Source organism: Lissotriton vulgaris, chromosome 5, assembly GCF_964263255.1.
Source record: "Lissotriton vulgaris chromosome 5, aLisVul1.2, whole genome shotgun sequence".
Classification (NCBI taxonomy): domain Eukaryota; kingdom Metazoa; phylum Chordata; class Amphibia; order Caudata; family Salamandridae; genus Lissotriton; species Lissotriton vulgaris.
Genome location: NC_141693.1, coordinates 242954748 through 242976763, shown reverse-complemented (window position 1 = coordinate 242976763; position 22016 = coordinate 242954748). Strand labels below are relative to the sequence as shown.

Genomic DNA, 22016 nt, shown 5'->3' with positions numbered 1-22016 from the left:
TCTTTCTCTGTAGTAATATCCTATTATATTCCATCCCACTTCATTCTCTAACTCCACTTGTTGTTTTCCTGTACATGTTTTTTTTTTTCTAGTCACTTACTACTTAAATACTTTTTCTGTTTTCCACTGCTAATTTGCTGCTCTCTGATTGCCTATTACTCTACCTCACTCTTGTCTTATGCTGTCTTTGTATGCTGCTCTCTTCTATATACTTTTTTCTTTCACTATACACACACATACATACAACACATACACACACAAAAGACACATAAAACAACACAAATACTAAGAAGTACATCACTCCCAACGTCCAACACTAACCCACACACAATCACACACAATACCAAACATATAGACACAAATACACATAGACAACTACATATAGTCACACATATACATAGACAACTACACACAGCCACACACAACATACAACAACACTCTATGCATAATTACAAACTACACCTAAACATACACCTACAAAAACACACAAGTACACTAACATACACCAACACATACAACAGACATAACCATACACAACTACACCTCTACCGTAATGTCTCTGCTATCTGATAACAGTACCTATTGATGCTCTTATTATACCTATAAAATGTTAACTTAAAATAAATACTGAATAAAAAGCAAATCATTTTTATTACTATGCAATGCTATAGAAACATAGACTTAACTATAACAAAATAAATGATACCTTTTTTATACCTTTTCATGTACTAGCAGGCAACTACTTTCCGTGAACAAAGCTACATAATACTTTCAAGGTAAGATTTGTATACTAATTTATGTTTCCCTTACTTGTATAGATACCAAAATATATACAATTAAGATCATAGTTAGCACACAACATACTCAACATTTAGTACATACATACAGTTCCGATAATGAGTAAGACCCTACAAGCCAAGTATCATCAAGGCCATTCAAAATTTAATAGTATATCTCGAGGAAAGCAATGCTTACCAAATAGTATTATTGCTATTATACATCATATGTTGAAGCCAGTCAATACATGGAATTAAACGATTTGCATTTTATTATGGAATTAGGAGATGATTTATATATAGAGATGCATTCATTAAATAATGAACAATATATGCATCCAGATGATCTACCGAGATATATACAGTTAAATAGTAATATATATTCACTCTCTTAAACAGCCTTATTATGGAGATGTACTACATTGTATAATTCCTTCCTATCCAGATATACATAATGCACTAAATATATGTATACATAAGTATACTGGCATTTTACTTTGTATGAATAACTATGTAATTTCTATTTTTAAACATTTAGAAAAATATTACATTTTTGATTCACATAGCAGAGATAAAAAAGGAATGCCTCACCCTAATGGGACTTGCATTGCTATAGAAAAAACTTCTTTTACAGATTTAGTAGATTATATAATTCAACTTGCAAACAGTATAAAAGTATCAGAAAAACACCATGTTGCATATGAATTAACTCCAATACATATACAAACTATACTGACTAAAACACTACATAATGCCGTAAGACAAAATAAAAAATGGTGCAACTCAAAAGTATTAAACCATTATTTGTGCATAAAAGTAAAAAAAGTATAGACCGCATGAAGGAAATAGTCCTACCTGAACATATTGAAACAACTTTTACAGCTGAAAATTATAGCAGTAAAAGTCGTGTAAGCGTAAGGAATACTGTAAGTGATACGTCAAGACTAGAAGTGGAGTTACGTCCTCAAGTTACTGATAGTAATAGTGCTAATAAATGTACAAATACGTATAAAAGAGTGTTACAGTACTAAAACAAAAGTAGTTCCATTAGCTAAAAGGCAATATAAGCAAGACAACATGTCCAAAGTACAAAAAAGTAGTATAAATATCTAACAAGAAACCAATACTACAGCATTGACAAGTGCTTTGCATAAAGTCAGTACTACATTGAATGAAAGTAATGCAGACAAAATAACTGGTCAGTATAATGAAGTATCTCTTATGAGTAAAACAAAAGTAATACCATTACTTACAAGGCCAGATATACAATACACAGACAAAACTAAGCAATAGTATAGATGTAGACGTAGATGCAGTTACAACAAGGTTAATAAATGCTTTTCATAAAGAAATTTTATATGGGCCAGAGTACATCTGTACTATATGCAACCAGTTATGGCATAGGCAATCATTAACAAAAACAAGTAGTATTTCTAGACATCCAATGTTTATCAAATGTAACATTAGTATATACAAAACTAACTATATATGTACCACTTGCTGTACCAAAATTAAAGAAGGTAAAGTACCGCAAAGTTCTTTTATAAATGGAATGAAGTTTGAGAAAATACCACCGCAATTACGTTTGTATAATTTAGAAGAGCGATTAGTGTCACCAGGAATACCTTTTTTACAAATAAAGACACTACCACGCGGATCACAGAAATCACTATCAGGGGCTGTTGTTAATGTACCAGCAGATGTTATGACAACTGTAACAATTTTGCGAAGGCAAATTAGTGCTGATATGACGATAGCCATAAAGTTAAAGAGAAAGTTATCTTATAAATCCTACACTCATTATGAAAATGTTAGACCAAATAGAGTAAAAGAGGCAGCACTATGGCTAGCAAACAATAGTCCTATGTTTAAAGAGTATGGAATAACTGTTAATAAAGAATGGGATTACATACAACCAGAAGTATTTGATAGTACTGAAAGTGTAGGAGAAATTAATGAAGCAAGTTCATCAGACGACATAGAAAGTGGAAATGTCGATACATTACTAATAAATGAAGCAATAACTACAGAGAGTGCTAATGTGTTGTGTTTAGCACCTGCTGAACATAATACACCTAGAGGTTTATATGAAGACAAAGATTCTGAATTTCTAGCTTTTCCAAAAATATTTGGGGGCACTCGGAGACCAGGTAATGAAGATAGAATAATTCAAGTACATTAGAGTACAATATGCCAATGGGAATTAAGGAGCTATGATAGAAGAGTAGCTAACTGTGTTACTAAATTTTTTAACTTTCAAAATTTCATATTAAACAAATCCTAGGTAAAATAAACATTTCTTTACGCAAATATTTTACCAATGGGGAATGTATAACTGCAAGAGATATAAAATACGATTTTGAAAGAATTATGCTATATAATGAAGGATATAAAATACTTAAAACTATACGCAGTTCACCACCATATTGGTAGCACTGCAAAAAAGATCTTTTTGCTATGATAAGAAAACTTGGAATACCAACTTTTTTTCTCACTCTATCTGCAGCAGAAACAAAATGGCACCATCTAATAAATATTTTATTGCGAGTGCAAAAGAAAAAAGAGTGCACAGAAGAGGAATTTAAAGAGATGTCATGGAAAGCAAAATGTAAATTAAGACAGCAAGATCCAATTACTTGTGCTCGCCATTTTGACTTCCAAGTTAGAAAATTATTTAATAGTATCATAATGGGTAAAAGTAATCCGATAGGAATTTTGCGTGACTTTTTTTACAGAGTAGAATTTCAGCAAAGAGGTTCACCACATATACATGCATTATTATGGATGAAAAATGCTCCACAATACGGAGTATCACAGTTAGCAGAAGTAATTGCCTTTATAGACAAATACATAAGTTGCAATAAATTGCAACATTCTGAATTAGAGTCTTTAATACCTTTACAAAAGCATGCACACACAAAGAATTGCAGAAGAAAAAACAAGTTTACTTGCAAATAGCAATATCCTAGATACCCAATGGCAGAAACTATTATACTAGAGCCTTTAGCAAACAATAATACAGATAACAAAATGGAAAGAAATATCTTAACTATTCATGAAGCAATGAATATGCCAGAGTTTCATACACTAGATTTTAATCAATTCTTATAGTTTATCAGAATGGATAATAAGCAATATATTACATCCATTCAATCTGTAATTGAAAAACCAACTGGATGTTCTCGCAGGACATCCAGTGCGTGCTGCTCAGATGGCCTGGCCCAATAACTTTGGCAATTATTAACGTATACTCGCGCCCAGTTGCTGTGGCCATGGAATCATCTACTCTTGATGACTTATCATCTTTCCTGGGTCAATTGTCAGGTTGACTACAAGATAGTGATGGGTGGAGATTTTAACTGTCACTTCGAACCCCTAGAAGGTTTAAAGGAGGGCGCCCTCACCACTGAGGACGATTTCTGGGGAGTCCCACCATGTTCATCCCCCCACCCCAAAACCTGGTCGCCGCTTGCAGTACAGATCATGTCCCTCACCTTAAATTCCGCAATAAGGGCCTGCAACGGGCGTACTCCGTCCGATACCCCCTCACTGTGCACCTTCAATAGGAAGGACCATGAGTCGAGGTTAGATTATATTTTCATAGACATTAACATGTGGCCCAAAGTCCAGGATTTCAGGGTGGTACCTAGAATATATAGCGACCACAATGCGCTCCTACTGGAGATGCAACACCCCGCACCCGTAGCTGGGTCTTTAATTTCCACTATTAGCGACGACCCTGGGAACTTGGTTCTCACTACAAATAGGCGTCGTGTAAAGTGGGGGAAGCTGTTAAATGCGGAAGGCAGCATGATTAAATTATATGAAATAGCACTCCCCAGGTTTAAAGAAGTGGATTATCTTATAGATCAACCGAGACCCACAGATTATAATAATAAACTAGCTCAAATTCATGCGGAATTAGTGAGTGGTCTTGCCGAGGTTTTCTATCCAGTGGTACCATCACGTAGGAAAAAGACTCGAACCCCGACCTGGTATAATTCATCTTGTAAGAAAATCAAGTCCGAGCTAATTGCCACTATAAAAGCTGGCTCCAATAAGGGCAAGGTTGCAGAACTTAGGAGGGACTACAAAGCGGCAATGAAAACTGCCAGAGCTGAGTGTGATTGGGACCGTTGGCATGATCTATCCGATGCCTTAGATGCCAAAGACTCTAGGAAATTTTGGGCCCTGGTGAACACTGGGACAGGGGAACCCAAATCAGCAGTGGAGCCTAACATTGCCCCCTCTGTCTGGGAGGCCCATTTCGGTGTGGTATTGGGTTATCCAGGCCTACATACTCCGCAGAATACCCGCTACACAATAAGAACAGTTGGCACGGAAACTAGAAAATGTAAAAGACAAGTTTATTAAGACCCCATGGGGTGGTGGTACATTCCTACAGCACCCTTCGGTAATGCAAGAAGTATCACACCGAACATCGGTGCGAATCCTTCTTTTATACAGTTTACAAACATAAAAAGGTAGGCGGTACATGGTTTAAAGAATAAAAGTACATATATGGTCATTTTTGGAACACAGCCAACTCATGGGAGGGGTTACAACACCACTGGTCAGTTTAGCGGAACATTCCTAAGGGATGACTGGTCAATCGGAACTGCGCATGTGCGGGCTTGACCGTTACTAAAAATAGCCTGTTGCTGGGCAGACTCGAGTGGTCAGTGGTACGGACAAAGGACTAAAGGGCACGCTGACCACGAGGCAGCTCATTCTCTAAAATGGCCGCCGTAACATTCAAAATGGCGTTTTCAAGTAAGGCCAAGATAAGGGAAATAACGTGTAGCAAAGCTAAGCGCTAACCCAGTCATTGTCAAATTACGACAGACGACCCTTTTAGCATTTAGCTGAAGCTACCTCATAATGGACATAGTCAGGATACTCATCTTCTATATCAATGGACATAATCTGGGCCACTTCTGTATGAAGCATTAATTCATTTTGGGCAAAAGCTCGCCTAGATGGAATACAGGCTGATAGACACATAGAACATAATGCAGGGCCACATTGTATACATAAGCATAAGAAGAATAATATCCCAACTATGATACATAAGATTGTCAGTAGCTTCCAGCCCCATGTACTAAGCATTGACCAGAACCACCCCGAAAAGGTCCATGTACCATTATCCGGATGTATTTCAGCAGCAATTTTATGCAATTTGGATATGGCATCATATACAGATGGCGAATTATCTGGCACGTAAACACAGCAACTACTTCCGATAATTCGGCATGCCCCCCCTCGATCGGCTAGAACCACATCTAGAACCATACGGTTCTGAAGCGTTACAATTTTAGATATTTGAAGTTCCTCAGTTATATTCCCCAATGCAAAAGCAGTATCATTAGCGACAGCTTCAACAACACGAGTTAATCGTCGTATCTTTCGACTGTTTAGAGCAGCTCCCACAAATGAAAACAAACCCAAGTTAAAATCTACATATTGCTGCAGTGCAGTATCGGTTTGATCAATATCTTCAAGGACTACAGCTCTTTTAACTCTATTTAGCACAAAATCATGGTATAAAACATAATCATTATGATACATTGGTGGGGCAATGAATACAGGGGGCAGTACAAAAGAGATGTAACATGTGCCCAACCATCCTAACGGGAGACGATGATAACCTTTATTGCCACATATGAAGTATGTATTTCGGGAGGCTACAAATCAAATGCCATTCGGGCTATCAAAGGTAAGTGTGGTGTTACATTCACTTCTGCCAACCGGGATTGTACCTTTATTACGTATACAGAGATCAGCCTTCGTATCTGACATTAATAACATGAGAGTTGGACATGTTAATGTTCCGTTGGTTACTGTAAATTCGTGGCGCAGATACATTATCGGGGCGGTACTCCTCCCATTCGAACCTAGTACCCTCAGCTTGTGGATAGCCGTCCCGATCATGGTAGCATATTTTATTTAAACGGAAAAGCAACCCCCCTTTTGTTGGCCAGCGCAAAGTGAACAGAAGAGTATACCAGACATTGCAAGAACCATTGTGGGAAAAAGGGAGCAGGATAAGCGGTGTGCCTCCTTTCTTCTGATGCCCAGGCAACATCCCGCATACCCAACAGTTAGAAGTGTCCATCATATTGTGAGTATGATGCAAGATTTGAATGAAGCTATTGTTCAAGTAAGTCTGTCGGTGTCGTTCTTCATGATATGGTAAGGTGAAATGGAAGTGTTCAGACGGAGCCGGGGTAGTCGGCAGCAAATGTTCTCGCACAGGTATCACAAGTTCTACTACCCAGGCTATCACAGCTATTACCACAATAGTCAACACAAATAATACAGCACCAAGGATTCTTTTGTCTCGTGCTGCAGAAGACGCCATAGTTCGAAAGTTCACAATGTCTCAAAATGTACAACTAAAAATAAAAATATGAGTGCTGAGCTCCGAGGTAGCCGTTGTTTTCTTCTCCGTGGTCAAGACGGGTGTCGCTACTCTTGGCAGAACTGATCCCCCCCCCTTGATATTCCCAGCTTCCGTTTCACAAACCCCAGAGCGGTAACTCAACCAGTCTCGCACCAAAAAAAAAAAAATCTTCCTCTTATCGTGGTCGCAGATTATATCTTTGTCGTCCAGAAACAGTGTGGTCCGGGAAGGCTCCCTCTGATTCGGCAGACGTTACAGCTGGGCTCTTTTCCTCGTCCAAGATGTCTCGGTAGTCAGATAACACAGTAGGATTCACCAGATCCGGAGAGACACGGCGGCAGTGAGTAGAATGCACCCACCGCTTCCTGTTGGTCACTCGCACCGCCGTTCGGGTTGCCAGCAGTACTTGCTCGGGGCCACGCCACCTCGGTTCCAAGCTGCTTGTTCTCTCAAAGGACTTGACCATCACAAAGTCGCCAGGACGAAGATTATGAGCCTCTCCAATGGAATTGTCGGGGAGCGCTTCTTGAACCTGCTGATGAATAGAGAGTAAATCATTTGTTAATCGTGCCAAATAATCGTTCATCATTATACAAGGCACATCATGTAACAACCGAGGCTTAGGAACTCCCCATATATTCATCGGCCTTCCAAACACCACTTCATAAGGTGTGAGGCCAGTTCGAGAGTGGGGCACTGATCTAATAGAGAGTAACGCTAATGGCAAAGCATCCGGCCACTTCAAGGACGTGGATGCCACAATCTTAGCCAACTTTAGTTTCAAAGTGGCGTTGTACCGTTCAACAAGACCTGCTGACTGAGGATGGAACACAGCATGGAACTTTTGCTGAATCCCCAATCCCTTCAGCACATACTCCACAACTTTCCCAACAAAATGAGGACCATTATCGCTCCACAAAAATTTGCAAACACCATATCGAGGGAAGTACTCTTTGAGCAAAACCTTAGCTGTTGTCAAAGCTGTATTATCCTTCGTGGGGAAAGCCTCAACCCATTTGCTAAAGGCACACACCACCACTAGGACATACTTAAGGTTATTACAACGCTCAAGCTGAATGTAATCCATTTGTAGTACCTCGAATGGTGCAGAAGGTGGAACAAACCCTCCTTTCGGAGTATGCGTCCCTTTTGCAGGATTGTGCTGTAAACATATCAAACAGGTCTGCACTACTCTCTTGGCCGTGTTAGCAATCTCAGGATGCTCCCAAACTCGTGTTAGCAATCGAGTAATTGCAAGAGCTCCAACATGTGCCAACCCATGTGTCATCTGGACCATCACTTGCAAGTAAGCTGCAGGCAATTTCCATCGTTCCATATCTTTGCTCCTCCAACATCCCTCATCATCCAGCACCCCCTCTGCTGCCCATGTTACAAGTTCTGCTTCAGTCGCTGATTTCTGGATGTCTAATATCTCCGCTCTAGCATCATGCCATCGCTCGGCCTGCGACTTCACTACATACATGGGGGAGTCATTTCGTGACATAGCCGTTTGTCTTGCTATACTGTCTGCAAAGGCATTACCTTGTCCCACTTTGTCAGTGACCTTCTTATGTGCACTGCATTTAATTATCGCTACTTTCTTTGGACAAAGTAACGCGTTTAGGAGATCACGCACTAGTTCTCCGTGCATGATGTGCACTCCATGCGAAGTCAAAAACCCACGTTCTCTCCAGAGTAGGCCAAAGTCATGCGCTACTCCGAAGGCGTACCGGCTATCAGTGTAGATGTTCACACATAAGCCAGCACTCAGTTCGCAGGCTCTTGTCAAAGCTATCAGCTCCGCTGCTTGGGCCGATTTCTGTGGTATTCGTGCTGTTTCTACCACCGTCTTAAGCGTCGTGATCGCATATGCTGCAGAAGTTATGCCATCTGGCAGCCTCAAACACGATCCATCAACCCACAGTTCCCCATCCACATCTGAAAGTGGCATATCCTGTAAGTCGACACGACCCTTTGTTTGTTCTTCGGTCAGGAAAACACAATCATGGTGTTCTTCCTCCTGACCCTCAGCAACCGGATATGGCAATAAAGTGGCAGGGTTCAGGGTAGCGCATCTTTTCAGTGTGATATGTGGCGCCAGAAGTGTGAGCTCATATCCTGTTAGACGTGCGCTCGTAAGATACTGTGTTTTCGTTTGATTTAACAGGGCATCTACTGCATGGGGAACTAGCACCAACAATTTGTGTGACAAAACTATTCCCTCACTCTGCCGTATGGCTACTGCTGTTGCTGCAACCGCTCAAACACCCAGGTAACCCTCGCGCTACAGGATCAAGAATGGCTGAGAAATACGCACATGGCCTCTGCTTATCCCCGTGTGTCTGCACTAACACTAACGCGCACCCATCTTTCTCGTGCACGTACAACGTGAAGATCGTAGTGTAATCTGGTGTACCTAACACGGGTGCAGAGCAAAGGGCCTGTCTTAATTGTTCAAAAGCATTTTGACATTCATCTGTCCATTCGAGGGGCATTGGTGTAGTTTTGGACAGTAACGCTAACAAAGGTTTTATAATGTGCGAAAACCCCATTATCCACTGTCTACAAAAGGACGTTAATCCTATAAAGGCTCGCACATCTCTCTGAGTGCGGGGAATTGGTGTATCTAAGATTGCTTGAATTCGATCAGATGTTAATGCACGTCCCTCCTTAGACAAAAGATGACCGAGGTAGGTCACCTTTGGTCTACAGTATTGTAACTTTTTCTTAGAAACTTTATGATTATTCTGAGCCAAAAAGGAGAGCAAGGCAAGGGTACTTTCCTCACATTGTGCATAGGTATCTGCAGCCAATAGGAGGTCATCAACATATTGAATAAGGGCTACTCCAGATTGCAATTCAAATGAATCGAGCTGCCTTTTTAAAGCCTGGCTATAAATGCTAGGACTCTCTGTGGAACCTTGGGGAACACGACAAAATCTATACGATTTATTATTTAACGTGAAACCAAATAGATATCTGCTGTCAGGATGGATGGGAATGGAAAAGAACGCGTTTTTAAGATCAATAACAGAAAAGGTCGTTGCAGTGGGGGGGACCAAAGTGAGCAATGTAGTGATGTCAGACACCACCGGGTACTGGGGAATAACAATTTTGTTAATTTCTCTCAAATCAATAATAAATCGATAGACTTTGTCGTCAGTGTCTTTCTTAAGGATCGGAAGAATAGGACTGTTACAGACATTGTAAGGAACTTCCTCCACTACTCCTGCAATAATCAAATCCTGAACGATGTGCGTCAGGGCAATTTCACCTTCTCTGGATATCTTATACTGCGGTACACGTGGCAAAGAAACTCCCTCCTTAACAGTAATTCGAATAGGCGGGACGAGCATCTGTCCCACATCCGTATCTGACGTCGCCCATAACGTGTGTGGGAGAGAGGCGAATGCTTCAATTTCCTGCATGGTACAGAGTCTGCCCGAATCTGGGTAATTGTCATTCAAAATAACCCGCACTCCTTCCGGAGCGCAGCGTATCGTTGCTCGAAAATATTTGAGCAAATCAATGCCCATAATGTTGTCTGGGGTATGGGGTGACAACAAAAATGGACAAAAACCAAAAGATTTATCAATGCAAAATGCAAGAGGTCGTGATAATGGGCTTGGAGAGGGTGTGCCATCGAACCCTATACATGTAATCGTTTCGCCAGACAGGGGAGCCCTTGGAACCAAGTTTTTAGACAAAGCACTACGAGTAGCACCTGTGTCAACTAAAAACTGATCAGTAGAACCCAAAATGCCCGCTGATACATATGGACCTCTTTGATCTACTGGCACTTCAACCGATTCCACACCCCATCCTACGCAATCCTATGCATGCACATAATCTTGACTCTCCACGTTCTCTCCCTCCGATATCTGGTACTGATTCCGCCGATCAAAAGTGTTTCGTTCGTCCTGACCATGACCCCTCGCTTCAAACCTACCACGATCACCTCCGCCACCCCTCGCTCCCGAATAACTATTCCGCGACCTTCCACCTCCTCGACCACGCTGACTACGTTGCTCACGAAGCACCGGACAATCTTCAGCCCAATGCCCAAACTCTTTACAATATGCGCATTGATCCTCAGCAATATCGGTATGGCCATACGACGCAGTACCCCCTCCTCGCCTGCCTCTATCATTCCCTCTAGATTGCGCACCACGAACTTGTGCCAACATCCCCTTCGTTTTCAATTCCTTCGCTTTCTTATCAACACTTTCTTTAGTCTCTATTTCCTGCCGTTCGTAATACTGAGCCATAGTTAACAAAGACGCAGGGGTCGCCGTGGTCCAGGAACTTTCACTTGTTTTCAATCGCTTTGCTATATCCGGTAGGAGATTAGCCACATACTTATCAACAAACAGATGCCTACCCGTATCATCTGTTAGCGATTGCCCACTATAATCATGAAACGCTTCTTCGAAACGTGTGAAAAAGTCAGAGACCGATTCATCTATTTTCTGTTTGCACGATGCTAACCTGGTCCAATCAATCTTTTTAGGGGGAACAAGCGTCTTTAATTTGTTTAAAATAGCTGTTGGAAGATCTAAAATCAACTGGCATGGTTTACATGCAGGCTCCCTGTCTAAGTCAGCTTGGCTTATATCTTTCCAAGTTGCCCCAAACATTGCTTGATCATCAAACTTACGAATCGCTCTCCACATATCAGGGGGAAGAATTAGTCCAAAGAAAATATCTATATCAACGAGCGTCATAACACAAGAAGAAATAGCCCCCTCCACTCCTTCATAGAAAGCTGCCGGATTTTTACGGGGATCGGGTAAAGCATTTTTCAATGCCATAGCATCCGCTCTGTTCCAAGGCGTATACACCCAATTATATATAAAATACCCTTTTGCATCTACTGACATTTTATCGTCATCTGTACCTTGCCCTTTAGGGGGAACATACAGAGGTGCAGCTTCACGCATAGGCATAACATGCACTTTAGAACTCTTATCTGCTCCAAAGATAGAACGCTCTTTGGATTTCTCCGTCGACTCTGGCAAGGACTTCTCCGCGGCTTTTTGTGCTTCCCGCAATCTGGACGCCTCATCCCGTAGCTGGACCAATCGTAGGAAAAAGGTATCCGCATCTGAAATAGCAAATAAACCTTTACGCATTTGCTCATGATAGACTGATACATCCTTAGGTTCTAAGTCCTCTGAATTCTTACGAAACCGCTCAATAACTTCATCCGCAAAAGTACCTAAAAAACACATCTGCTCTCGCTCCGACCACTTATTCCTTTCAGCATTAAGTTCTGACATAGTAATCCTATTCAAATTCAATTTCCTAGCAAACCCTCGTAATTCCGAAGCTCTCTCAGCAGTTAACCTCGTACTCGTCTTATCCTGACTGTCATCACCGGAATCCTCGGACGGGGCCGTAGGCTGAACATACGGAGGCGGAGACCGATCTAATAATGAAAAATCATCAATTTCGTTAGTAAGGACAGGATAAAGCGGACGTCGAATAGGAAATTGCCCGGTCGTTTGCAAATTACGTTCCCGTGCCTCCCTCTCTTTCTTCTCCTGCGACTCCTTCTCCTCCAGCTGTAAAGCTTTATCTCAAGCAGCCTTGCGCTGCCCTTTTTCCGCCAAGGCAATCTCACGCTTCATTCGTTCACGCACTGCTTTCTCCCACATTCAAACACAATCAAACATGTCCTGTCTAGACCTGCGCTGAAACAAACATTGCTCCACAAACTGAACCTTTCGTAAATCAAACGACCCATGTAGTGGCCATTGCAACTCGGGATCAGATTTGGTGTATTTATTCCATAATTTACTGTACAGTATGGGGGGAAGGCCAAATTTCACATACATTTCGCGGTTTGGGGTCCCCTCTGGGGGAGCCGGCTGAGATTCATTTAATCTATATGAGGTACCATTTCCAAAACAGCACATCCCTCGGAGTGTGCTTAAAACAGGCATGTTCAAAAGTACCACGAAAACGTGATACTGTAAAAATGGCACTTACTATATTTCACACAAATGTGCCGTTTAAAGTACAAACGAAGTTGGAGAAACATCTCTACATACCTGCCTATGTGAAGTGCACTACACATATGTGTTCAAATTCACAAACTCAAATGTTAGCTAACTCAAATCATAGTCACATTCATAGAACTACAGTAAGCGTCCGCAGACTACCTTACCAATCACAATTCTTACCCAAATCTCAAATATCCAGGTTCCAACTGCCAAGGTCTTTGATCGAATCAGCCAAACAGGCACTGTACAGCAACGCAGACGAGCAGGATCTCAGTCGGAGACCGGCGCCACCTGGAAGGTCAGATCAGAAGGAAAGGAAGAAAACACCGTGGGTGCCAAGACTCGGGTCACTCAGTGGCAGCGTACGCGTCCATGGCGAGTTTCCAATCCTTCGTCACGACCTCTCCTTCGGGCATCCGAGTCGCCGATGAGTCCCTTCGTGGTCGCCAATTTGTGGTATTGGGTTCTCCAGGCCTACATACTCCGCAGAATACCCGCTACACAATAAGAACAGTTGGCACGGAAACTAGAAAATGTAAAAGACAAGTTTATTAAGACCCCATGGGGTGGTGGTACATTCCTACAGCACCCTTCGGTAATGCAAGAAGTATCACACCGAACATCGGTGCGAATCCTTCTTTTATACAGTTTACAAACATAAAAAGGTAGGCGGTACATGGTTTAAAGAATAAAAGTACATATATGGTCATTTTTGGAACACAGCCAACTCATGGGAGGGGTTACAACACCACTGGTCAGTTTGGCGGAACATTCCTAAGGGATGACTGGTCAATCGGAACTGCGCATGTGCGGGCTTGACCGTTACTAAAAATAGCCTGTTGCTGGGCAGACTCAAGTGGTCAGTGGTACGGACAAAGGACTAAAGGGCACGCTGACCACGAGGCAGCTCATTCTCTAAAATGGCCGCCGTAACATTCAAAATGGCGTTTTCAAGTAAGGCCAAGATAAGGGTAATAACGTGTAGCAAAGCTAAGCGCTAACCCAGTCATTGTCAAATTACGACATCGGGACACTCTATCAAGATATTACCCAATTATCTGATGATGTGGCGTTCGAGGTTTCTGCTTCTTCGGAAGCGGGCCTGGAATTCAACCTTGGAGAGGTGGTCAGCGCAATGGAGAGATTGGCGATGGGGAAGGCCCCTGGTTTAGATAGACTACCTGGGGATCTCTTTAGACACCATCCTGAGATCTGGGGCCCATACCTCCTTATCCTCTTTAATGCCATCCTAGGAGGTATGGCGATCCCCTGTTCTTGGCTGGGGGCAGAGATTGTACCTATATATAAGAAGGGCTCTCCTCTGCTCCCAGCCAACTACAGGCCGATCAGCCTTATAGATGTCCCCCAAAAGCTATTCGCTCGCCTCATCCTGAACCACCTGCTAGACTGGGTGGAGGCCAATGATATTCTGAGTCCCCTCCAGGCTGGCTTCAGGAAAAATACGTCCACCATGGATCAGATTTTCCGCCTCGTCCTGCTTTACTGGAAGACGGTAAGGTTAGAGGGGGGAAGGCTGTACATGGTGTTCGTTGACCTGAAGTCAGCCTTTGACCTAGTCCCACGTAAGAAATTGTGGGAGGTCTTGAAAAAGCTAGGGGTACCCGCTCAGTTATTAAACACTATAATTGGGCTCCATGACAATAACTATGCGCAGGTTATGTGCGGGAGGGATGGTAGCTTGTCATCGAGGTTCCCTGTTCGTAGAGGGGTGAGGCAGGGCTGCTTATTGGCGCCGACCCTGTTCTGCCTCTTTATTAACAATGTTATCTCCCACCTGGAAAATGTCAAGGATAATGATGCCCCACGTCTGGCAGGCAGGAGGGTGCCGGCAATTATGTTTGCCGACGACACCCTCCTGCTCTCCAAATCCCCGATGGGGATTCAGAGGATTCTGGATGGATTTGGTCTTTTCTGCAGACAACATGGTCTAGAGATCAACACAGAAAAGACCAAATTCATGATTTTTAATCCACCTAAAAAAGCCGGACCTAACCCCACCTTGGGTACTGCAAGCCTTGAGAGGGTAACAACTTTTCTGTATCTGGGAGTAACGTTACAGGAAAACCTATCCTGGGACCCCCAGATAGTAAGATCGCGGCTCAAATTGTCTCAGCTGTCGGGTGCAATCTTGAAGGTGGTAAACACTTCAACTTACAAGCCTATCAGTCCGGCACTTGAAATGTACCAAACCCAAGCCAAGGCAGCCGCAACCTATGGGAGTGAATTATGGGGGCATAAAGCAGGCCAAGAATTAGCAAGAGTGGAAAATAACTTCCTTAGACGCCTCCTGACCCTTCCCCGAGGCACACCGCTCTTGCCCTTGAGACTAGACATGGGCCTCCCCTCCATTGCTGAGGAGTTAGTCAAAGCCGGTGAGGTTCTGGCATAGGCTTTGGTCCACTAATGAACTTGTTCACTACAGGCAGGACCTTATTCATGTCATGAACCTGAATCAACGTGATAAAATCCCCTGGCTTACTTTTGTAAAAAAAGAACTGTACTCCCATGAATTTATCCGAGGTATGGGTGGACCCCGAACACGGCTGCCGAAGGGTTTCGCGCAAAAGTTTGGTCCAAATTTCCAAAGACAATAGAATAGTACTCCTGTTGAACGCACAAAATAGCGGCACTCTTACAGACCGGTTCCTGGAATCCAAAAATTCCTATGTATTTGAAAGTTTTATGGATTTTATTTTTCCCATCTTTGCGAGGAAACTGTTTGTACAATGGAGGCTAGGTACCCTGCCCACTAGAACATTCACCTGCAAATGGCTAAAGGGTATTGATAAAACTTGTCCATGCTGCAACACTCATGAGGAAGATGAACTTCACATTATGTTTGTCTGCCCTGCCTACAACAAATCCAGGAAATATTGGTTAGTGCCTCTTTGCAGAAATTTGGGGTTTAGTAAATATTTACATGCATATAGAATAATGAAAACCAGCACTCTCGCCCATATTGTGTTTGCGGTGGCCAAATTTCTAATGGCAGTCTGGCAGATTAGGAAGAAAAAAATCCTCTAATGTGTGCATTGTCATCTGTTTTCTAACTCTTTGTGCCTTGATTAGGTGGGAAATCAATTGTAAGAACTGTATGAAATGTGTTTTTAATAAGCTAAGTTTTACTGTGTTTTGTATTGTATCTTTTATGGTCTAAATGACCGAAATAAAGAATTTTTGGATTGGATTGGATAATTCAAGTACATTAGAGTACAATATGCCAATGGAAATTAAGGAGCTATGATAGAGTAGCTAACTGTGTTACTAACATTTTTTTTAACTTTAAAAATTTCATATTAAACAAATCCTAGGTAAAATAAACATTTCTTTACGCAAATATTTTACCAATGGGGAATGTATAACTGCAAGAGATATAAAATACAATTTTGAAAGAATTATGCTATATAATGAAGGATCTAAAATACTTAAAACTATACGCAGTTCACCACCATATTGGTAGCACTGAAAAAAGATCTTTTTGCTATGATAAGACAACTTGGAATGCCAACTTTTTTTCTCACTCTATCTGCAGCAGAAACAAAATGGCACCATCTAATAAATATTTTATTGCGAGTGCAAAAGAAAAAAGAGTGCACAGAAGAGGAATTTAAAGAGATGTCATGGGAAACAAAATGTACATTAAGACAGCAAGATCCAATTACTTGTGCTCGCCATTTTGACTTCCAAGTTAGAAAATTATTTAATAGTATCATAATGGGTAAAAGTAATCCGATAGGAATTTTGCGTGACTTTTTTTACAGAGTAGAATTTCAGCAAAGTGGCTCACCACATATACATGCATTATTATGGATGAAAAATGCTCCACAATACGGAGTATCACAGTTAGCAGAAGTAATTGCCTTTATAGACAAATACATATGTTGCAATAAATTGCAACATTCTGAATTAGAGTCTTTAATACCTTTACAAAAGCATGCACACACAAAGAATTGCAGAAGAAAAAACAAGTTTACTTGCAAATAGCAATATCCTAGATACCCAATGGCAGAAACTATTATACTAGAGCCTTTAGCAAACAATAATACAGATAACGAAATGCAAAGAAATATCTTAACTATTCATGCAGCAATGAATATGCCAGAGTTTCATACACTAGATTTTAATCAATTCTTACAGTTTATCAGAATGGATAATAAGCAAAATATATTACATCCATTCAATCTGTAATTGAAAAACCAACTATTTTTTTAAAAAGATTGCCATCTGAATGCTTTATAAATAACTATAATACAGTACTTCTTCGAGCTTGGAGAGCAAATATAGATTTGCAACTTGTATTAGACGCATATGCGTGTGCTGTCTACATAATAGCCTACATTAGTAAATCACAAAGAGGAATGAGCAAAATTATTGCCCAAGCTGCAAAAGAGGTTGCTCATAATCCTAACATTAAAGAGCAGTTACGCCACATAGGCAATAAAGTCTTAAACTGTACACAAATAAGTGCACAAGAGGCAGCATATCTAATACTAGAAATACCATTCAGGAAAAGTTCACGTGCATTTGCATTTATTAATACAAGTCCGATAAACAAAAGAACTTATTTGCTAAAAGATCTAGAAACTATTAATGCATTACCAGACTCAAGTGATATCGAATGTAACAATATTGTAGTTCAATATAGCAAAAGATGCAAAGAATTAGAACAGTGTACATTAGCTGACTTTGTATCTAAATATGATATCACAAGGAAAAATAAAATTAGCCAAAGCAAAAATGACAGTGAAAATTTACTTAGTGAAACTAATTTTTATAGCTTAGACGAAGAAGAAGTCGAAATTGAAAGCATAGAGCAAGAGGCTGAATATAATAACTTAAAACAAAGCTATATTTTACATAGACGCTCTGTTCCCAAAATTATTCGATACTGCAGGTTTAACAAAACGATGACTCTGAAAACTATTATCGGGAATTATTAATGCTTTATTATCCATGGAGAGAAGAAGACAAAATATTGTTAAATAGCTCCACATATTATGAACGATATTTGCAAGTGAAAAGTAGTGTAGATAATCAATATAAGTCTTATAATACAAACAATGAGCTAATAACAAATATTGATAGTATAAATGAACCCAAGATGCTAAATAGCAAACACAATTCACCATTAATAGAGTATTCAAATACTGCAGAAAAGGAGGTAGATTTTAATGGAGAAAAATATGACTTATCATTAGATCTAGGCATGAGAAGCGTAGCTGAAATAGAAAGTATAACTAATAATATTATAGACGAGGACAAATATTATGCTATTATGCATAATTTAACAGAAGAACAACTCAATTATGTGTACCATCATTTAAACTGGTTAAAAACAAAAGAAATTCCATGCTACACTTTTTGCACTGGAGGTGCAGGAGTAGGCAAAAGCTTTGTTATTACTGCATTATATCAAACATTGCTAAAGTATTACAATACCAAAGCTGGAGAAAATCCTGACAATATTTATGTATTACTTACAGCTCCAACAGGAAAAGCTGCTCACAATATAAATAGTAGAACACTCCATAGTACTTTTAAAATATCTGTATCACAAAGTTTAACTTACAAAGCATTAACACATGAGCACAGAAGTAGTCTACAAACTTTATTTGCGCATGTTAAAGTATTAATAATAGATGAAATTTCTATGGTTGGAGGAAAGATTTTCAACTATGTACATAACAGACTGCAAGAAATAAAATCATCTAATCAACCTTTTGGAGGACTTACTGTAATAGCTATTGGAGATTTCTATCAACTAAAGCCAGTTTTCGATAGTTATATCTTTGAAAATAGTAAACAGTTGTATGGGCCGTTAAGTACAAACTTATGGATGTCGAATTTCCAAATATTTGAATTAACAAAAATAATGCGCCAACAAGATGACCTTGTATTTGCTCAATTATTAAACAGACTTCGAGAAGGGAAACATACAAGTGCCGACATTAAACGCATTAAAGAACGGGAAAAACAGCCTGCTAGTAACATTGCTAAAAATATAGCATATATAATGTCAACTAACAAAGAAGTCAATGACATTAATCGAAAAGTTTTACTGCAGCATAGTCAGCAATATCCAGTTTATACTACAATAGCTAAAGATATTGTTATATCAGATGCTTCAGACAAAATAAAAGAAGCAATATTAGAACAGTTACCAAAAGATGCTACTAAAACAATGGGCCTTGCACATACTATAGAAATATGTTTAAAGTTACGCTATGATGGAAGTAGTAATGTTGATGTTAATGATGGACTAACTAATGGAGCTACAGGACTTGTACAATTTGTTGACATTATTAATAGCTCCCCAATTATTGTTTGGATTGCATTTGATAATAAAACAATTGGCAAAAATGCAAGGGAGCAAAACAGACACTTATTTCACAGTAGAATTTCCAAAGAATGGACACCAATACATCCAATAACAAGACAATTTCAATTAAGAAATTTATTACAATTGCACGAAAGCAATTTCCATTACGCCAAGCATCTGCACGTACTATTCATAGGACACAAGGTGAAACTATAGAACCACTTTATATACACTTTAATAACAGTAAAACATATCACTTGCATTATGTTACTTTAAGTAGAGCTAAATCTAGAAGCAACATATACATTAAAAACTTTAACGAAGAAAAGATAATAGTACATTCAAGAGTCATTGAGGAAATGGAAAGACTTAGAAAGCATATGTTATTATACATTTCTGTACCACAATTACAATTATATAACACACATTTGAATATTGTAGTTCAGAATATACGCTCATTACAGAAACATTTCAAGTCTGTAATATCAGATAGAAACATTATGAATGCTCATATTATTTGTTTAACTGAAATTAACACTACTACTAAAGCACCATATAACAAGTTCCTGATCCAGCAATACAATCGCATTATTTTTGATAAATACCATCACCAACAAACAAATCATGGTATTATTTTTTACTACAAGAAAGGACAGTTCATTTTACCAATTTTTACAACACACAAAGAAATTGACATAGTACACTTCACACTTTTTTTAAATGATACAAACTACTTAGTTATAATATTATATAAACCACCCACAGTATTAGTAGATACATTAATACAAGCCCTTATTAACATTATCACATACTACCCACACTTTCGGTACATAATACTGGGCGACTTTAACATAGACTTAACTGTGGCATCCCCAAAAAGTACAAAGCTTCTTCAATTTATAGAAACAACATTGCAATGCAAACAACTTATAAACACATACACAACAGGTTATAATTCATTATTGGACCACATATACAGTAATGAACAGCTAACAGCATTTGGAACTTTAGAATTTTATTATAGGGATCATAAAGCATTGTGGATTTCAATTTAAAATTTACTACTTTTCTTTTTTTTATTGCAGATGTTTACAGTACAAGACATAATGAAAGAACCAACTGATGCTACTAAACCTTACCAGAAACCTACAAAGGTCAATGTCGTGCAATGTTCAGAGAGAACTTATTGTCGGAATGCAAAAGAAGATGCTAATGTTTTATACCATTTGGCATTAGCGGACACAACTGGGACAATGAAGGCCACTTGTTACAATGAGGACTATTACAACCAAACAAAACCAAATACTGGTTTGCTTATAAGAAATTTTTTAGTTAAAAATAACTATTTTAATAACGAAGCAAACAAAAATAACTAGGATCACTCCACTATCATTATCGGACAATATCACTGAAATTGCTGGAAATACATTGCAACCACCACCACCTCCACCATCTCCAATAAAAGACGTGAAAGGAGCAATGTTAAAGTCTTTAATGACTGTGAGACTGTATCAGAAGTAAGTGGAAAACAAATGTGAGAGTAATTACAATTTTTTAAATATTTGCTGTTTTCTCTTTCATTCATTAGTAATGGCCATATCTGTACCACCAAGTTAGTTGGCATCTTTTACCACTTGCCCCACATTCTGTACTCCCTTTCTGTACACCACCCCAGTCATTCACAATTTTTAAGTACCTATTGCTCTGCCCCAAACTTTTTACTGTCCTTTCTAACCACCTTTGCCCATCTGTTACTCACCATTTGTGCCACTTGCTATTACAAAATGCACTCTTGTTCGACATACTCTTGTGTCCCTTTACCCTTGCCCTATATACGTTACACTTTATTATCTTTGCACAACATACCTGGCAGCCACAAATAACACTTCTCCTTCCTACTCACACTGCCTACTGCTATTTCCTACCTCTCACCACTACGACAGTGTTCCTCCGTCCCACCTCTCCAAAAATGCAATAATAACACTAAGCATTGCTACATGTTTGTATTTATTTTTATACATCCTAGCATACGCCTTAAAGTTTTTTATACTGCATTGAATACACTTCAAAAATGCAGCTGTATATTCAGTCAGTGCAAAGTATGATCAGGTATAGAGTACAGAGAAAGTAAGTGCAGAAAGAGAGAATACAAAATGACTGTACAGTGACTGCAAAATGTTAGTGAGTGCAAACTGACAGTGAAGTATGTGCACATTAAGTACAGAAGAAAATTTAGTGCAGGAAAACTGGCTGTGCAGAGTAGTACTAAATTGCAATATAACTTCACAATGACTGCAGTGTACAAATTGCAGACTAAGTGCATAAATATTCTAGGGGCACAGTGAGTGCATTTACAGAATAAGTGCATGATAACTGCAGCTGCACAATAATTACGTACAAGGGGAGAGCAGGTGTACAGTCCAGAGAAAATTAGTACTAAAAAATTCATTACAAATTTAATGTAGAGTCACAGTAATTGAAGAGGGACAGTG

The 22016-nt window shown here is 39.7% G+C and overlaps 1 long non-coding RNA gene across 1 annotated transcript; it reads left to right on the top strand.

Moving 5' to 3' along the window:
* Positions 1–732: 732 nt before the first annotated feature.
* On the top strand, positions 733–20973 carry LOC147710589 (uncharacterized). The gene is made up of 2 exons (XR_015295639.1): positions 733–776; positions 20610–20973. It is a non-coding gene; the product is annotated as an uncharacterized LOC147710589 (long non-coding RNA).
* The last annotated feature ends 1043 nt before the right edge of the window (positions 20974–22016 follow it).